The sequence below is a fragment of the Peromyscus maniculatus genome, chromosome 6 (genome assembly GCF_049852395.1).
Source record: "Peromyscus maniculatus bairdii isolate BWxNUB_F1_BW_parent chromosome 6, HU_Pman_BW_mat_3.1, whole genome shotgun sequence".
NCBI classification, from domain to species: Eukaryota; Metazoa; Chordata; class Mammalia; order Rodentia; family Cricetidae; genus Peromyscus; species Peromyscus maniculatus.
In genome coordinates, this window is record NC_134857.1 from 94681006 (window position 1) to 94702435 (window position 21430).

Genomic DNA, 21430 nt, shown 5'->3' on the forward strand with positions numbered 1-21430 from the left:
ATAATAATAAATCTGGCATATTTATAAAATAGAATATTATTCACCCCTAAAAATAAAGATACCAAAATTTTCAGGAAAATGGGTAGATTAACAATGTATATTATTAAGCAAGATCATCCAAACACACACACAAAAAAAAAACCCAAGAAAATACAATGCATGTTCTCACTCCTATTAAGATTACATACACACACACACCACCACCACCACCACCACCACCACCACCACCACCAAAAACAACAACAATTAAATGAAAGGTAGCTATGGATTAGAGTGAGAGAGAGAGAGAAAGGGGATTATGGGGGGGTGGAAAGATGAAAGAGAAAGAGTGAAATGATGTACTTAAAATTTAAAACTATAAGAGAATAGTAAGATAGTTACAAAAAAAGCCTTTAGTAAATTTCATGTCTCCATCATGTCCTTTCTAAATTAATTGACGTTCACAGAGATAGATAGAGTTTGTAACTAAGCAAGTGTTTAAGTGTTTTCCTTGATCTAGATGTGTGTTATTTATGTGAGTTCATGTTTATTTTTGCTCAAATATTTAAACACCATAATTTTTAGTCATTTCTACATGTGAGTGACTCACTTTTAAAATGCTCAAGACCAGAAATTTTATCTTGCTTTTTTGTTTATTTATTTGTTGGTTTTCAACTTGCTGATATTTGGTATTTCTTCCTGAAGCATTTGGTATTTCTGAGGTGGTTGTTGAATGACTTGAGATCTATAGATGTAGAAACTCACTTTTAAAAGTAAACATATATCTAAATCCAATGCAGAATGTACTTTACAAATGAAAAGAGTATAAGCTTTTGAACACAGAGATGGCTTCAGAAATTAGGTTTACGTAATACAAGGTATATATTCTAATAACAATTAAGTAGAGCATTATTTCCATAGTCATAAATTATCACGACTAAGGATCAGCTCGAGAAAATCCCACACAGGGCTTCAGAATGCTGGAATTCTAGCCATGGCCCATCACATTGCCTAACACAGTAATCCTCTCAGGGCTATGTGGATTTTATCTGAGAATTAAAGAGCTGGACTCAGCCATCCTAAAACATTTCCACACTAGTGCCCTAATGTCTAATCTGAAGAATTTCCAGAGGAAGACGGTAGGTATTTCACCCAGACAAAATAATCCACTAGAGAATACTATTGATCATGTAGCAGGAGGAGTGCATCTTTGACTTCATGATCAATGAACTTAAGATTTTGCCACTGAAATCTATGAAGACTAGGAAAGCTGGCAGGATTATCATAAAGACATTTGGTCTTCACAAAGGCATAAGATGAAACATGAAGTCACCCTTTAATACCCTTCTAGAAAAAACACAAGGCTGTTTTCCTTGGGGATGGAAATAATTGCCCAAGAAATAGCAGGTGCCACATTGCCATTACTTTATCAACAGAATAAGAAAACTGTAAAATTAAATGTCAGTGATTTGAAATAAATTTCACATTGAATTTTAAAAAGTACTTTGCTGTGGGATGACCTGTATGTTGTGAATAAATAAAATGCAGATTGACCATTAGCCAGGCAGGAAGTATAGGATAGGTGGGACAAACAGAGAGGAGAGGCTGGGAGGTGGAAGTCTGGAGGAGACACCAGCCTGCTGTCCAGGAAGCATCATGTAAAGGCAGCAGGTAAAGCCATGGAACACGTGGCAACATATAGACTAACAGAAATGGACTGAGTATAAGAGTAAGAGCTAGACAATGGTAGGCCTGAGCTAATGGCCGAGCAGTTTAAATAATATAAGCATCTGTATGTTTACTTTATAAGTGGGCCATAGGATTACCGGGGCTTGGCGGGACCCAGAGAGAAAAACTCAAGCTACAGTATTTGTTATAGGCCTGTGAGATGACTCACTTGGTAAAAGTGTTTGCTGTTGTTGGGTCTTACAATGTGAGTTAATCCCTGGAACCACATGGTAGAAGGAAAGAGTCCTCCTCAATGTGCCCTCTGATGTATAGAGTTGTACAATGGCACATGCACACGCACACACACACACAATAAGTAATAAACAAACAAACAAACAAATAAATAACTAAAATGAACATTTGTTGAAGGTAGTTATGATGGAGATGTATATCTGCAAAGAGAAAAATAAACTTAAATAAGCAAATAAAAAATACTAGGAGCTTGTGAGATAGCTGAGAAGTTAAGAAGTACTACTGCTTTGGCGGAATATCTGAGTTAGGTTCCAGCACCAGCATCAAACAGGCAACTAACAACCACCTATAGCTCTAGCAGCAGGGTATCTCCCACCCATTTCCTGCCACTTCAGACACTGCAGTCACATGCACAAACACACACAAGGACACACATAGATGTAAATAATTAAAAATAAAATTTTGAAAAGTAACTTATGATATACACTCAAATGTGAATGTTTAAAAGATTACTCGTATTTATATTATATTTATATGTTTGCATTATATATATATATATATATATATATATATATATATATATATTCAGCAAAGTGTGTTTGTGTGTATGCCAAATATATACCTTTTAAAATCCTTAAACCAGAAGTAAATTAAATTATGAAACTGTTAGCACATCAAGTATTTAAAAACAAGATATTTATGAATTTATATTTGGAATCATCATCTCATGCCCAACAACTTGCCTGATAGTTACAGTGGATAAAAATTTAGTTAAATGCATTATGATCAAATAAATTTTTTTCTATCAGCTGTAGTTCCTTAGACATTTTTCATGTCTTGCTAAATTCTGATCTGCTCAGACTTCCAAGAGTTTTAGTACTGAAGAAAACCATATACATCCCATTTGAATCATTTATCATTTCACTTTAGGCTTCCTGAACATCACCTGGTGATTAAAAATGTAGTCTAGCTATGAAGGATAAGTGTACGGATAGTGCTGCTCTCTCATTTAAAGATAAGAATTTTTTTTTTTCATTCAGACATTTGCACATGGAGGTCTAGCATTCCAAAATCATTACAAGTATTCACTTTCACATTAGGGAGAAAGCAGACAAAATGAAACCCTTATGGCCATCTTAAATCTTAATGCAAGAGTTATCTTCAAGTCCTCCATTGGCTTAAACCAAATCCAAGTAATCCCTAGTTTCCCCATTTGCACTGTTACTATGACATAATCCTGCCTCTCCCCTGAAATCTTGTTTCACTGCTTTGGCTTAGAATCTCATGTGCACAGACCAGAACAATTGATGCCTCCTGTCTCTTCTGCTGTATTTTCAGAGCACCACCAGCTTCTGATTTATAGTGGTTCGCCACAAGATTCTTTGGCTTTATGATCGTGCGAAAACATTATGCATTCTGTGGAAGCCCTGCTTGGAATTAGAATTTAGTCCTGTCCTAGAAGTAACAAAATGATGCTTTCTGGCAATGCTGGCCTATGAAGCGGCAGTTCTCAGTTGGTTATGTGACCGCAGTTCACACAACCTGTGCAGCAGACAGTTTGGCTTAAGCCCTCGTGTGGCACAGGTTAAGGGGCCCTAAATGTTCTATTGATGATATTTACAAGATACACATGGTTAACACAATGTGAGTAACGCCCTTACTAAGTCAAGCAGCCTCTGTACCTTGTCACCACTGCTGTCAGCATATTCTTCCTAACCCTTATTGGAACTGCAATTATCTCAAAATCAAAGGCTCACAAGACTGAAACTCCTATATACAGTGCATAGAGCCATTTATACACTGTTTCTTCTTTGCTGGCTATGCATCACTGTTGCTTCATGCCTTATACCCAGCAGTGTAGTCATTTAAAATTCAAAATGTGATGTTTTTATCCTGCCACTTTATATAACCTGCCTTGCTCTTCTTGATAAAGGGACTCTATCTCTGCACTATTTTTCTTCCCTAAAAAATCCCACTGTGTTTTATCTCTAACTGTTCCTTTTGCATTGATCTAATCCAGTAGTAAATGGAGCAGTGGGATCTTTTCTTTTGGAAGGAAAAATCACTGTAAAGTTATTTTTTAAATTATTTTCATACTTACACTTATAATTCCTTCCCAATTAGAATGTGTCAATCTTTAAGATATGAAACAGACCTCTGACTTCATCATTTAGCTCTCCAGAATCTGGCAGAAGCCATGAAAGGAAGCATAGACTTAGTAAAAATTCATTGAGTTAGAAAAGGAGGGTGAGTAGAAGGAAAAAAAGAGAGAGAGAGAAAGCATAAATAGATTAGAGGGAATAATAAAAAAATGATTCTATGAGAGGAGTGTTATGCAAACATTTTCTCTTAATTTTCAGCCTCCTCTTCTCTATCCTTATCCTTAATATTTTTCATATGTATCTTCAAAATAAATAAACACCAAGTCTTGAAATAGATAAAAAAGAATCTCCCCCACAAAATGGCAATATACTAATTTAGAGTATAACAGACGACAGAGAGGGAAGCGGCTTCCTGTTGGGAATAGTAAGTCCTTGTTCACATTTAAATCTCTGCTAGGATGTGGAATTTATTTTTCTGCACCTCTAGCCCTGAAACTGACTTTCAGTCTAACGATCATACTCTCTTGAGTGTCTCTTTTCCCAGTGAACACAAAGGCATTTCTTAGTAATGGTACCAAGGACAAAGAGAAAACCAACCAACCAAAATGCAACGGCATATGTAGAAAAGAGCTGCACTTAAAAAACATCTCACAGATTGCTATACACACATACAAAGAAGTAGAAAATGCAATCTAACATGTTGGAGCCAAATGCCTATTATTTGAGCCTGAATAAGAGAGGTAGATGATTTAAATGAAAAATAAAGCCTATAAACTTCTTCTTATTCTTTTGATAAAACCTTACTCTGTAACTATTTCTATGAGTCATCATATGTAGCCCCTCCAAAAAAAATACAAGGATATGAAAGGTAAGGAAGGCTTAGGTTTATAATCAGTCTAAATGAAATCATAACATGGACAAAATCCTACACAAAGCCTGGTAATTCTTGTTCATTGATGCTATTGTCAATACAAAAACTGAAAATATCAAAGATTCATGAACTATGATGTGGAGCCACCAAAAAAGGCAGAGAAAGCTCAGTGGAGATGCTTCAATCCATATTGTTCCAACTGTTAACTTCTGGTTTGCCCATCTCCTGATCTCATTTAACTTATTTGGACTCTGTTTAAATTCTACTAAATAAAATTGAGAAAATTGTTATCCTTAAAAAAAAAATTGTCCCTGGGCGGTGGTGGCACATGCCTTTAATCCCAGTACTCGGGAGGCAGAGGCAGGCAGATCTCTGTGAGTTCGAGGCCAGCCTGGGCTACCAAGTGAGTCCCAGGAAAGGCGCAAAGCTACACAGAGAAACCCTGTCTCGAAAAACCAAAATAATAATAATAATAATAATAAAATAAAATAAAAATAAAAAAATTGTCTTTGACAGTGCCAAGAAGCTGCTGGGTTTCTTGGGGTTTTGTTTTGGTTTGGTTTTGGTTCACGCAAAGGTAAAATTTATTCAATCATGTGTCATGTCTCTTACTAGTATGTAATCACTGGAAAATTGCAATCACTTCTAAAGGAAATCACTTAGTCTGAAGTAATTTCTAGGATCTAGAGTTGAATTTGATGTTGACAGAATGGGTAAGCAGAAGGGAATGTAAGAATGTAATAGGTGGGCAGGCATGGCTTTTACTTTACTTTTATTTTTGGCTTTCTCTTTAAACAACCTTAAACTAGGAGGAGGTGGAAGAGACATATGTGGTGATATGGGAGTTTATGCCTGTTAGATTTTGTCAAGTTGGCATCAACCAGAGTCATCTTGAAGGAGGGAACCTCTATTGGAAAAGATGCCTCTATCAGATTAGACTGCAGGCAAGTCTGTGGAATATTTTCTTCACAGACTGATGCAGGAAGGGCCCAATTCGCCTTGGGTGGTGCCATCCCTGGGCAGTTGGTTCTGGATTGCATAAGAAAGCAAGTTGAGCAAGGCATGAAGAGCAATAATGTAAGCAGGGTTTCACTTCACCTTTGGCCTCCGGATTCCTACCCTGACTTTTTGCAGTGATGAAGAGTTACCTAGAAGTGTAAGATGAAAGAAACCCTTTCTTCCTGGAGTTGTTACTGATTTACCACATCAGTAGAGAAGTAAAGTAATACAAAGTACTAAAACAACTCCTGCTTTTTGTTTGTTTGTTTGTTTTCCTCAATAAAAAGAAAGGAAATCTTTTCTCTTGTAAAAGTTACTTTGCTCAGTGACACGCTATTTGGAAGCCCCACTGTTAAAATTATACCTACACATTAGTTCTGATATAGATTGACTATAATTCTCTGGTTTAATTTACATTATTTCTGTGAAATTATGCTGAGTTCCAAGAAACTGTTGGGGAAATATCTTGAAACATAATTCTTTATGATGTGAAGTTTTTCTCAGTATGATTAAAGTAATTGAAAGAAAAGACAGAAGACCATTGAAAGTTATGCCAAATATAGAGAGGAGCTATGAGCTCATAGTAACAGAAGCTTTAAAAAATGCATGAAATTGTTATATTCTGTTACTTCCAATATCAAAGCTTACAATAAATAGAATGGATATCGTGGTGTTTATTTCTTTGCCTTAATGAAACCAAGACATCATGGAACAACTGCTAAATGAACAAATTGAGGATAAGAATGCAGCTCAATAGGAGAGCAGATTCTTAACATGAGGAAAGTTATTTTTCAATTCATTTATCCAATGCCAAAAAAAAATAACAAACAAAATAATGAGCTCCTTATTTAGTTTCCTTATACCTGAGGCACATAAAAAGAAAAATAAGGAGCACTCAATGAACTCCATTCAAAATTAGCAGCAACCAATCTTTAAAAAAGGATTTGTTGATTAAATGGGGAAAGAAGAGTCTAACTTTTTTGCCTGCTCTTGAGACTCTTTTTCTCCTATTGTGTTGCCTTATCTTGTCAGTTGGTAGAGCATGGGACTCTTAATCTCAGGGTGGTGGGTTCGAGCCCCACATTGGGCACCAAAATGCTGTTAGCACTGCAGCTAGGGTCTCGATGGCCCTGATACCTGGGAGCAGTGAGGGAGAAGACTCAGAGATTGTAAGCATGGTCATTTATTAAACAAAAGGCTAGGGTATATATGTGAGGCTGTTGGCGGGCTTTTGCTTCTTGAGCTGCCGTGGTGTTTCTTGCTTGGCCCTGGGTTGCACGTCATCATTTTTCGATTTGAAGCTTATGGGACAGGTTTGCTCTGGCCTGAGCGCTTGTTGCACATGTCACAGCTCATTATTTTCTTAAGGCATGGCCCAGTGCTTCAGCCTTCCCCACCTCATAATCTAGCATCAATTACAGTTTTTCTTATTGTATCTTGTTTTGTCCTGTCTGGTCTTCATTTTGTTTCTTTTTTGGATTTTTTTATTATTATTATTAAGAATTTTTTTGTGGAAGTCCTTTTTTTATTTATTTTATTTTACAATACAATTCAGTTCTACATATCAGCCATGGATTCCCTTGTTCTCCCCACAGCCAGGCTCCGGGTGGAACTCCGGGAGTCCAATTGGCAAGAAAGAGGAGGGTTTATATGAGCGAGAATTGTTGAGACCAAGGTTGGATAAAGCACAGGGACAAATAGCCAAACACGAATGGAAACACATGAACTATGAACCAATGGCTGAGGGGCCCCCAACTGGATCAGGCCCTCTGAATGAGTGAGACAGTTGATTGGCTTGATCTGTTTGGGAGGCATCCAGGTAGTGGGAGCAGGTCCTGTGCTCAGTGCACGAGTTGGCTGTTTGAAACCTGGGGCTTTTGCAGAATCCTTGGCTCGGCCTGGGAGGAGGGGACTGGACCTGCCTGGACTGAGTCTACCAGGTTGATCTCAGTCCTCGGGGGAGGGGGAGTCTTTGCCCTGGAGGAGATGGGAATGGGGGGTGGGCTGGAGGGAAAGGGAGGGGGCCGGGAAGTGGGAGAACAGGGGAATCCGTAGCTGATATGTAGAATTAAATTATATTGTAAAATAAAATAAAATAATAATAATAAATACTCAGGGGAAAATAAATTAATAAAGGAACTTAGAAGACAATAAAAAAATTTTTTTGTGCATTTTACATACCAACCACAGATCCTCCTTTCTTCTCTCCTCCCACTCCCCCAGCCTTTCTCTCCCAAACCTTCCTCTATTCCCACCTCCTCCAAGGCAAGGCCTCCCATGGGGTGTCAGCAGAGCCTGGTATATTCAGTTGAGGCAGGTCCAACCCCTCCCCCTGCACCAAGGCTGTGTTAAGTGTCCCACCATAAGCACTGGGCTTCAAAAAGCCCTCAGATGCACCAGGAGTGGATCCTGATCCAACTACCAGGGGATCCCTTAAGCAGGTCAAGCTACACAACTGTCTCACCTATGCAAAGAGCCTAGTCCAGTCCCATGGAGGCTCCACAGCTATTGTTCCACAGTTTATGAGTTCCCACTAGTTTGGTTTGGTTGTCTCTGTATGTTTACCCATCATGAACTGATGCTCCTTGCTCATAGAATCCCCCTTCTCTCTCTTTGACTGAACTCCTGGAGCTCTGCCTGGTGCTTAACTTTGACATCATGAAATGTGCAGGCAAATGATGGAACTAGAAAATATCATCCTGAGTGAGATAATGCAGACTCAGAAGGATAAACATGGTATGTACTCAATCATAAGTGGTACTAGATATAAGGCAAAGGATAACCAGACTACAATCCACAGCTCCAGAGAAGCTAGCTAACAAGGACTACCCTAAGAAAGATGCATGGATAGCCCTGGGAAGGGGAAATAGATGAGATTTCCATGAGTAAACTGGGAGTGAGGGAGAGCAATGGAGGGTAGGGTTTAGGGAATGAAAACATAAGGGAATGGGATGGTAGAGCTGGAACAGGGATGGAGTGGGAGAGCAAAGAAAGAGATACCATGATAGAGGGAGACATCATGGGGATAGGGAAAAACAGAGTGCTAGGGAAATTCCCAGGAATCCACATGGATGACCACCACCTTAGACTACTAGTAATAGTGGAGAGGGTGCCTGAACTGGCCTACTCCGATAATCAGATTGGTGAATACCCTAACTGTCATCAAAGAGCCTTCATCCAGTAACTGATGGAAGCAGATGCAGAGATCCACAGCCAAACAACAGGCTGAGCTCCAGGAGTCATCTGGTTTTCCTTTCTTGGAAACCGGTTGTTTTCTGAAGAGGAAGTGGAGAGGAGAAGATCTCGGAGGAAGGGGAGGTGAGGTTTGAGCTGGGAGGAATAGAGGGGGGAAACTATGGTTGGCATGTATGATATGAGAGAAGAATCTATTTTAATTTTTTTTTAAAAAGGAAAGAATAAGAGCAGCTGCCCAAAGCTAAAGAATGTTTCTCCAAAGCACGACCCACATAGTATCCTCCCAGATTCTTTGAGGAGAAGATAGTCAGACTTACTAAGTCCTCTGTCTTCAGAGACATCAGAATGAAGAAACACTAAACTGGTTGAGAAGAAGGAGCCTGATCCAATACCAGTGTCACAATTACAACCCAATTCTCAGTCTACTTCTGTTTCCTGTTGACATGTTATCTTATTGCTATGGCATGTCCTTGAGATGGATATGCATATTTCTCATTTCCATTTCTTCATTGACTAGCACAGAAGTAATAAAGCACTGTGTTGAATAACCAGTAGATCCAAAGGTGGAAACTGTGTATGTGATTGAGAGACAGACCTCTGTGAGGAGCTGTAGATGACTGAATTTTTACTTTTATATAACAAATAATAAACTCTATCTTCCTTACACCATTATCTTTTCTTCCACTTATATATTCTCTTTTTGATTCAACAGTTTAAATTGTGATCTACTAAAGGGGGTAGAAAAACATGACCAGCTTATGGAAGGCATCATTTGATGGGATTGTCAAGATCAAAAGTTAACATTGTTAGAATTTTAAACGGATAATCTCATATAATGTAAGTTGTTCTATAAGCTGATCCTTTACAATTTAGTTTGAAGAAACCTAAAAATCACTGTCTTGGAAAACCACAAATAAAGAAATTTAATGGACAAAGTATTTGATCAAATATAAAAAAGTCATGGAAGATCATCAAGAAAGGGAATAATAACTTTAGGCTTGTGGCATAAGGGAGCAGCTGAACCCCAAGGCTGCAGAAAGGAATGATCACTACCTAACTGGAAGGAGAAACTCTACTGAGATAGGCTCACCATAGTCAACTGAGACTTTTGGTAAAGACAAGATGAGAAATACATAATGTATGCACTTTACTGTCCTCTAGTCCTTGCTGCCTTACCACTGCCTCCCAATGGGCAAATCCAGTCCAAAGCTGATGGCTGGCCAGCATCCTTCCTCTCACCCACATTGCATGGAATGCAGGATCCACCTGTGAAGGACTTGATTATAGTGGAGTGGAATGTTACCAATAAAAATGTTATATCATTTGAGCTAATGATAATATAAATTAAATTGATCCAATGGACAATGTTGTAACTTCTCTCCAGAATGAGATGTCTGTGGTGCTCCGTTTGATGCCCAATGACTCTAAACTCCATATAAAGACATAGGACATCTGGGCTTCCACGTGTCTGCCAGATGGCATGGGATGCTCAAAGATCTGGATAGCTAATTTTATATAGTAACTACTTCTAATAGGAGTTTTATATTGAAACCTCTGACATCCTTGCAAAGCAGTTGTATTGTCAATTCTGCTTATAGGAAATGCATGACTTAATAGCTAATTTTCCAGAAATTTACTTTTTTAATATCTTCCTTCAAAATACTTGCTTTGTTCTAAAGCTCATAATTGCACAAACTTCACCCTTTTGAAGCATAACTGTCTCCTAGAAGGAATTCTAATTAACCTAGGTGTTTAAATAACATTGCATTCATTCAAGGAATTTGAAACTTTTTCCCCATGAACATTCTTCCCCAAAACACTCTTTCCTGATTCCCAAGAAAATTCACATTGCTGCTGTAGCCTTGCAACCATGCCTCTGTCTCCTGAAAGCTTACCTCCTCCCTACTCAATTTTCTCTGCTTTTAAACTTCATGAGGCATAGAGGTTTTTCAGTATTCTTCCCCCTTTTGACCAGACACAGATTTGAGTTTCTTGTCCTAATTTGTTGTCTTAGAAACCTCTCATTGTACATTACCCACACGATAGTACACACCCTTGTGCAAATGAGAAAGGGTTCTGAAATTCTACCTCTGGACAAGTTTGCTTGTTTTCCGCTTTCTGCCCTTGGTTGCTATTGACTTCTACGAAACTGAGATGCATTTTTTTTCAATATGCTGGGACATTGATGCTTCTGTACTATTACTTGGTTTCATTCAGAGTTAAATCAGCACCTAAGGGTAAAGAAATTCACCTCGAGTGGAGGGCAAAGTTTCCAGGTTCCTCCCTCCTGTCTCTAGAGGAAATAGCATCTGTCAGTAATAAGCAAGTTTAAGCAATGATTTCACCTTTTTTTTCCTTGTAAAAATGAAAACAAAAACAAAAAACAGAAGGTTGTAATATTGGTAAATGTATATTCAATAGTTAGCATATGTTATCAGTGAAATGTGAGGAGTTCTTGACGAATGTTTGAAAACATATTGTACTTATATTGAATGGATTTTCTATATTGTTTTTCACTTTTAAATTCATGAAAATATATCCTATTCTCAATCTGTTTTTCACTTATAAGTCATCAAAAACTTATTATGCTAACCATCAAGAACAAGTTAGCAATGTAGCATATAAACATCCCATCATATTGTTTTGGTTCTTGTCTTCCCATCTCTCACAAACCACAGTAACTCTCAAGGTTTCTCAACATCCCATTCCTTACATCTTCATGCTTTGGTACATGCTTGTCTCTTGGAAATTCCTCCTGCAAAATTTCCTCATGTGCATTTATTATCACCATGAACATCTTTAATCTGTTTCAAGAATCAGGTAGGCTCTTCCCAAAACACTTGGTAACCACCAGCTGAATAGAAAATAAAGGAGAATCAATAGTGAAACTTTAGATTATGAAAGTTAAATCTCTAATATAGGCATACTTTATTTATCTGGTTTGTTATTGAAACCTTGTGCTCCAGTCACTGACTTGGTGACTGGCAAGGAAAGTTGATGGATAAAACTGTAGCTGTAGCTGTGATAGGTTTAAAAATAAATAAATAAAATAAAATAAATAAGTAAAAATAAATTGCCCAGTATTTAGGAGTGCTTCCTGCTATTTTGAAGGACCTGTGTTTGGTTGCCAATACTCATTTCAGGCAGTTTACAACAACTTGTAACTCTATGAGATTTGATGCCCTTTGCTGGCTCCCTCAGGTAACCATAGTCACATAGCATACCCACATATAGATACACACTCACATATGTGAATGCCAACTTAAAATATCTTAAGAAAAAAAGAAATAAAATGAAATAAGACTATGCAGACAAGAAAATAAGTTCAGCACTTCAAACTTGTAATCTCTGGAATTATACACTCTTAGTGCATGCATTGGCTATCTAGTTTTCTTTCGCTAGGTATATTTTATTTGACTTTTTTAAAAAAAATCATATTATCTCCAAATATTGACCTTTTGGTGATGTTCATGCCCAGCAACTTGGATTATTTCCTAAGTTAGAGATTTCAGTCACAGAAATAGCTAGGTTATCTTGCAACCTACCAAGAAAGCTTCTTTTTTACTGGCAGATATCTACCCTCACTATCTGCAGCCTGTCTCCATCTCACATACTACAAATACAAGCAAATCTTCAGTCATGTGAACAGTATTAATGCATTTTAACACACTCTCTTTTAGTATATTAAGGAATGCTATCCTTAAGTAAACAATTACTGTGTTTTTTTATCCCTAACTTCAGATTACTTGCTAGACAAAATATATGTACAAATCATTTCCTTTTCAGAAAAAAAATGTCATTCAATCTTAAGAAAAATAATTTCTCAGAGTTCATGTTTTTCACTAAAAAAGAAGTCCAGAAATGATGTATAATAGCTTTTAGTAGTCAGATACATAATGAGAAAGATTGGGAGGTACAATATCCCTCTTATATGCTACTGCAATTTACAGAGCATGTCAATCATCTGGTATGTTGAATTTAAGTTCATCCATTTACAACTAGATGTAAAATTACATGCAATTATCAATTAGCTTTTCTTTTAGCTTATTCATGCAAAAACACAACACTAATTACTTAATCACTACAAAACCCACTTGTCTTATAAAATCACACTTCAGAGAAATTTTATTGGCCCCATCATCCTCTTTTGGAGGTTCAATTGTAGACTATTATATCTAAAAAGATATTTTTTGGAGCCTGTTTCTCAGGTAAGTTCAGACCAGCCTTACTCTGGGCTCCTGACACATGTCATTTATTACTGTGACAATCTAAAGTTTAGTAACATGACTATTTTACTTCTTCCAGTATCCTTGAACCCGAAATACAACCTTTATACCCATTATATATATATATATATATATATATATATATATATATATATACATATACATATATATATATATATATATATATATATATATATATATATATATCCACATATATTTCTTGGATGTATGGATTTCTCTCTGTTACTTAAGTAATTCTTCAAGTTATCAGGTATTTTTATTCACTATTATATCAGATTGTGTTGATTTGTCCCAATCTTATAAATCATGTAACTCTATTTTTAGCATCAGAAAGGTTTTAAGAAGAATACATATACCATATTGTGGTGGTTTGCATGAGAATGGCCCACATTGGCTCATTAATTTAGATGCTTAGTCTCCAATTAGTATAACTTTTGGAAAGGATTAGGGGTATGGCCTTGTTGGAGATGGTGTGTCATGGGGAGGTTTCAAAAGCCCAACCAGACCTAGTCTCTATCTCTTTGCCTTCAACTTGAGTATCAGATATGAGCTGTCAGACCCTGCTCTGGAGCCATGCTTGCCTGCCTCCTGCCACATTCCATGCCATGTTGATCGTGAGCTACCATTCCAAACCTATAAGCAAGTTCCCAATTAAATGCTTCTTTTTCTAAAAAGCTTTGGTCATGGTGTCTCCTCACAGCAATAGAATAATGACTGCGACACATATTAAAACAAATAATTACAGTCTCTGTGGGAAAAGTTAAGGCCATGGTTATTGGTGTTATTTGAGTGATATTAATATGTTTCGCATGAATTTCCTATTTTGAAAAAACATGAGTGATCTAACACAAATATTTAAGTAATGTCTCTTCATTCTAATAAGGAATTATAAGTTTATGCTTTATTGACTATTTTTTTGAGACAAGGTTTCTCTGTCTAATAGTCCTGGCTATCAATTTGTAAACCAGACTGGCCTCAGACTCCTGGAGCTCTGCCTACCTCTGCCTCCCAAATGCTGGGATTGAAGGCATGTATCACCACTGTCCTGTTAAATTTACATTTTGTTATATATGTGATTTCATTATATATGTGTTTTGTGACTTTATCTGGTATATAGAAGCAACTCATGTTCAATAAAGTCCAATCATTAAAAAGCTCTACTTTAGAAGGACCCAAGAGAAGTAAATGTCAAATCGATGAGGTTTTGACTTAGTGCCTTCTGTTAGCCTTTCTATGTCAACATGCAGCACATTTAAATGTCTGATTTCTATATTGAAGCTCTGGATTCAGATATTTTTGCAAACCACAATCCTGGATAAGTCAGTTAATGTCTCTTAGGGTAGTTTTCCTCATATTTATATACACTAAAGGCATGGATTTGCAAATGTCACTTGATTATGTATATACATTACTGTTGCTGTTGTTCACCATGAACAATAAGCCTTAGATCATGTGCTTGCCCATTTCCATCTATATATTTCCAAATTTGATGGCTTTATAAAGCACAATGGGAGAGAAGAAAAGGGGATTTGCATTTTAGGAGGTTGTGCTTTCAGGGAATCCAGTTTATCTAATTTAAATTTAAATCTAAAAGTAATAGTATATTTAGGTGTTTTTAAAAATTCTCTTCTATGGTATTTATGAAACTCATGTGCACTGCAGCCTCCAATGCCACCCTTAGAAAATGCAGAGGACCTCTGGGGACTATAACTATCTTATTTTTTTTAGAAATTGCATTCCAATAGCAAGAGAGTAGGAGAAATGGAGAGCTATTGCTCCAAATACAAGGTTTACTGAGGAGCACAGTGTACAATAAATGGTTTTCTTGAATGTATACACAATGAGTCTTAATGATCAATGTAGTTGAAACATCCATCACATTACATTCACATTTGGTTTCTCACGGTAATATTTGAAATGTACATTCTTAGCAATTCCGAAGTATATCGGTTTTAAATGTTTTTCAATTGAAATAGAATTACATCACTTTCTCTCCCTCACATGTTCCCCTCGAACTACTCTTAACTTCCCTCTCTCAAAATCCTCAAGTTGCCCCTTCTCAATTGGCAGCCTCTTTTTATTTGATTATTATTATTAAAACATATATATGTATGGAGCTATTATATATATATGTGTATATATATATATATATATATATATATATATATATATATATATATATATATAATGTATGTGAATACACACACACACACACACACACACACCGGGGAGCAGATTTTCTCCCCACATTGCCTCAGAAGCTGCTGTCTTGGAGACCACACACATATAGAATTCAAGAAATAGCATGGACTTTATTAACTGTGTGAATAGAGTAAAGCATCAGACATGGTTAACTTCTTTCTGCGAGTGAAATTAAGACCAGTAACAACAGAAATCCCTACTACTTCACAGTGCCAAAAACCAGCAAGGACTTAGATGCAAAAACAAAACAAAACAAAATAAAAAACAAATGTTTCACTCCAAAAATGTTCCATACCTCTGTAAAATGTCAATTATTTTCTATTGAAAATTAAAATTCCCATGTTAAAAATATAACATGTATAATTAACATATAGTGAGAGTCATCATTACTAAGTAAAGCAAATAGGTTTTTTTCTGTTTTTTTTTTTTGTTTATTTGTTTGTTTTTAATATGCCAGCAAGTTTTTAGAACTGTTCCTGGAAAACAGGGTTATATACTATCATCTGAAAATTAGAGGACGAATAAGCCATCTAAAATTCTTATTATATTTTTCTGAATGTGACTTCCATGGTTCATTCATTTAGATACATAAATCATCACACACTTCGTAGTCACTGTCTCCCTTCCTGCTGTGGGCTGGCATTTTCCTTTAACCAGAGGAAATTTAGTGCTTGCATTATGTTATCACCTTCTCTTTCTCCTGGGGTATTTCCTGAATTAAATACACTTAGAGAGAACGGAATGTCTAAAGTTTCTCTAATTTCCATTCTTACTTCCTTATCATTCCCTGATATATGATACTCGGAGCTGGTGATTTGTCAATTTTAATAGTCTCTAACCTTTTAAGAACCACAATGCAATCCCATCACTTGCTAATTATTCAGTTTCATCCCACAGAGACCAATTCATGTTACATTTCATTTTTTAATTTTCTTCACTTTCAAGGAAGAAAAGGAACTTACATGTGTCTCATTAGCTGATCTTTGATTTCTGGGGCCATTACTTGGTATCTTAACTGACTGCATATATTATGATTTTAAGCATATGAAGCAATACAATTATTAAAAACCAGATTTTAGAAAATTTTATCAACTTTAAAAAAAATCTTACAAATAAAAGCATCACATACCTAAACTATCCAGACCCCAAATTTATAGAATTTATAATTTATTCAAATATATTTTAATAAGATCCTGTTAGGATTTTTTTATTTTTTAAACTGATTTTCTCTAGTTTTAATTTATCTGCTTTTTCCTTTTGTTTTGAAGGTAAAAGTGCTTTTCATCTGTATTCAGTGTCCCATGTAGCCTGCCTCCTACCCCTCTGTTGTTTCTTAATTTCCCCACCTTTGGCTTTTTGCTGCCTTTTGTACCCTGATAAAGTACATTAAATGGACATTCGTGTTAAGTGTTCTTTAAATGTCTTCTCTTTTTCAGCAGTCAAACCTATTAGGGAAAGGCTCTGTTCTCTATATCAGAGATAATCTCCAAGTTTTACACTTGGTAACTCTTATTATCAGGTAACACAGGTGACTGTTGCCATCAGACAGCAGGTAGTACTAGGGCCATCCTTTAAATGCCTGTCTGGGTAAACATATCGTCAGGAATTCAGAGATTGCCTACTGAGAATAATGAATCAAATTAACAAGATCCCCAAAATGCTAGATTAAAACATTATATCAGGTACATTCAGGCATCCAAAGCCACAGAACATTTACAACGACATTGTGTGGGCAATAGACCATATAATTGAGTCTAGCTGTTTATCAACATAATTTGGCTATCATGAGAGAATAGGTCAAATTGTAAGCTGTAAGATTATCAGAAACAGAAGGGGAGTAGAACTTTCTTCTCAGATATGAGAAACACAGGGAAACTTGACTCTCCCGGGTTTATTCCTCTTTCAAGGGACCATTGGCTAATCTTAAGTGCTCTGTGAAGTTTAATACCTTTGAGGATTTATACATTCTGTTCAATTGGGAATAATATTGCTCCATATATCTGCAACAAAGTGAGACAGTCTCCTGATTTCTGTTCCAGTTTCTCCTCAGGTACTTTAGGCTCACCTATTCAGTGATTTGCTTTCTCCCTCATAGTCTCATGGCATCTGATTCCTACTTTTAGTTTGTCTGTCTGTCTGAACAGGCTATTAGCTTTTGAAAAGGTGGTATCATTTTAGCCATCTTTGTTGCTAGCTCTAACCCTAGTAAGTATTATCAATCAACAATATTAACCATTATCGAAAACTTAAATCAAATATGGTAATGTTTTTTTAAACTAGTTAACTAGCTGATTAATTAATTAATTGTGTTTATTGGTCTTATTCTGAGCTATAAGCCAACATTCATAAAAATATTTTGCATCTCCCCTGAATAATTCAAATTTAATACCCTCAAATAAAAATTCATGGATTTCTAGTTTGTACCATTAACATATACCTTTCCTAATATTTTATGTTCTAGTAAATATTTGTATCCTTTCAGTTGTTTAAAGCAGAAACATTAAAAGCAACTGATTTCAGGTCATTTACTTCCTACCATAAAATTTTATTTAGGTATTTTATTTTACTTGCTAAATATCCTAAGTCTTTTCATTTTTTCCTCATTTGCTTCACCCCTCTTAGTATAAAATACTAGAACTATCAGTGAGTTTATAGACATGAGCTAAAGATGATATGTAGAAGACAATGAAAGAATGAGTGCCATTATGGGGTTTTAATTAGTAAGGTAAAACAAAATAGGGCGAGATGTTAAATAGTCACAGGATCTCCACCCATGAAGACTAGATGCCAAAGATTTGAGAGTGGACTGGGCATTGTGATACACACCAGGACATACATGTCTTCAAGAGTCCAACCAAGGAGGAAGTATCAAGGCCAGCCCAGGAAATTTAATAAGATCCTATGCCAAGACAAGAAATAAAATAAAAGGTTTGGATATCCCTCCGTGGCAGCATGCTTGCATAAAATATGTGAGGCTCTGGGCTCAATTCCTAGTACAAGGATGAAAGAGGAGAGAGTAGAATGAGATAAACTTGGCCTCTAAGATTATAACCATCATAGACACCCACCACAGATACCATTCAATTGAAAACTGGAACTGCTTTTATTCGTTTAACCTATCTGTGAACTCTGAACAAGGTTGTGAGACAAACTGTTGTTTTTTGTGAGAGACAAACAAAAACAAAAAAACACTGCCTGTTACATTTGTTACATTCACAATTGAGTTTTTCTATAAGGATTCTCCTTCAATATTAGCATGTCCTCTCATCAACAAAGTGAAATGAGGATTTCTTTTTGCTAGTCAGACATCTCAAGATGGGTAATCTCTGCTGAGGATCATGTTCTCCAATGGGAAGATAGAGAAATAAGGCACGAGATACTAAACTGCCTGTAAAGATTATATATATATATATATATGAGCACAACGTTGTGATAGCCAAAGAGATGAGGAAAATGTTCTCTCTCCTTTTGGTATTATTTGCTGTAGGTCATGTCTGGGGAAATCTCATCAAATGTGGTTGTGTATTACCTTTGCTAAATGATCAAAATAGACTTTTGAAGAGTGATGAACGTCCTTGAGAAGCACTTGAGTTCAGTCTTGACATTAGTTAACCTTCATGGAATGAATACACTACTGCCTAAATACACCAATATTTCAAAGGCAGTTATATATTGATTGAACCTACCAACACAAGGAATGTACTTTCCTGGAAAAAAGTACTGAAAAAAAATCCAAAGTGACTACACATTAATATATATTAATATAATATATTAATATATTAATATATAATATATTAATATAATATATTAATATATATATTCCATGAGATTAGTATTTCAAGCTCCAAAATAGAATGTAAAACAGCTAATGTTTGAAGGACAAGAGAAAAAGGGAGTGTAGTTCACATGAAAAGCCAATGGCTCCAATCATCAGGATGAAGGTGAGGTAGAATGCAGACCGTGATGCAAAAAGGCTGGATATGTGCATTAGAATTGAAATTACATATTTAAAAGCTAATGGAAAAAATTAAATATATTTCATTTTAAGTAAGATCTCTATGGCAACACCATGAAGTTATAAGACTAATAACAGAAAGGAAAGAAAATTCTGAAAATGGTATTTTTTTTAACAAGTGGACTTGCATTGAATGGAGTGACAGCGGAAAGTAAAAAGAATCAAGAAACAAAATTATCAATTTGGTGAATGGTAATGTATAAACTGAAAAATGTAAGATTAAAAAAAACACTGAAAAAAAGAATATAAGAATATAAGAAAAAGAATAGATGGGAAGTGTGCAGGTAATGAGAAATCACAGTTTTAATTTGGTACCTACCTTTATGTTAGCCATCTGACATTGATGCTGGGACTATTCCAGGCCTCATTAAGAGCAGTACATTTTGTAAGTGTTGAGCCATCTCGCCAGCCCCTGGTACCTAAATTTTTGAAAAACCTGAAGTATGTTCAAGAAGCAACTAAATATTTCACACTGAGTTTAAAATTTAAAGTTTTGATCTGACAGATATCAACATATTGAAGGCTATTGAAAACATTTAATAGGTGAGTAAATGTACATACATATATGTAGAAATTAAAAATACAAATCCAACCATATGTACTACCAATGGATACACATTCAGCAAACAGAACTGAGCACCAGTGATCACAAAGACAATGGTCTTATGAAGTATGTGCAACAGTCAAGTAGTATTTGAAAACCAAAACTAGCTACCAAATATTATGATCACAGTTGTTAGGAACTATAAAGTGTTCCTATTGTACAGCAATGACAAGCTAAATAAAGCATAAATGTCTTATATTGAAATCCTTCTTGTACAAAGAGTTATAGATATATAGGTATATTATCATTATTTGAGTTACAAATTATTAGATTAATAGTGTTTTCTAGAAGAGACATTGTATTTTGTGCATAGGTTAATCTTTTATTATTTATTGTTCAGCAACAAGAGATCTCTGATTCCTATTTTCTTCTTTTGTGAACCCAATAGAAATTAGGTGTCACAGGAAAAAAGCAATCTGATATTTTTATTTTGTAACCTAAGGTTTCAGCATAAATGTTTACAGGTCAAATCTAACTAGACAGAGACTTTATAAAATCCTGACCTTTTGAAACAGTCTCTAAAAGACATAGGGCAATCTCACCCATCTTCAGCATTAAAATATAGGTTTATATAAAAAAAAGCTACCAAAAAAAAAAAACACCACCATATATCGTCACACACAGTGTATTCCACACCAAAGCATGAAAACTAGAAGGAAATCACCATAAGGGATCAACTCTCACAGTAGACATACAGAGCTTCCTGAGAGTCCTCTGAAATTCCACCCATTAACTCACAGCTGATAAAATGCTTTAAGCTTGTAACCACATACACCATCATTCCTCCCTGCATAGGACAGATAGGGAGGGAAGATAAACTTGCTAGTTGAGAAAAGAAGAAGGACCAGTCTTTAGATACACTCCTGATTGTCTTTTCGTTTAGGCAGTCCTCACATGTGTGACATACATGGAGTTTAAAGTATAGTTGTTTTTAGTCAGAGCCATTATTGGTAGTTAGGGTGAGAACTTTTTGGAAATCTATAAAATTATCAGGACATATTATATACTTAAAGGAGTGATGGCACATGTTCATTACAAATAAGAAACAATGTATCCTATAACCAGAAATTAAATTAAATTAGCTGATTCAACAAAAATATGTATTACTGTGGAATTATTTATGCATACATTTATTTTATGTACTATGAAATTTTATACTTTTATTTATATTATTCCTAAAATATGTATTACATATAGGAGAAATTATGCCTTCCTATACCTAAATTTGAAGAAAATCTTACAATGAAAATTGACAAGTTAATACACCTAATTCCATAGCATATGCTAATAAAAGGT

The 21430-nt window shown here is 35.7% G+C and overlaps 1 protein-coding gene across 1 annotated transcript in view; it reads left to right on the top strand.

Annotated features, from left to right (window-relative positions):
* Positions 1–21430, top strand: part of Olfm3 (olfactomedin 3) — a 224509-nt gene that overhangs the window by 29853 nt on the left and 173226 nt on the right. The gene's annotated exons all lie outside the window — the stretch shown is intronic.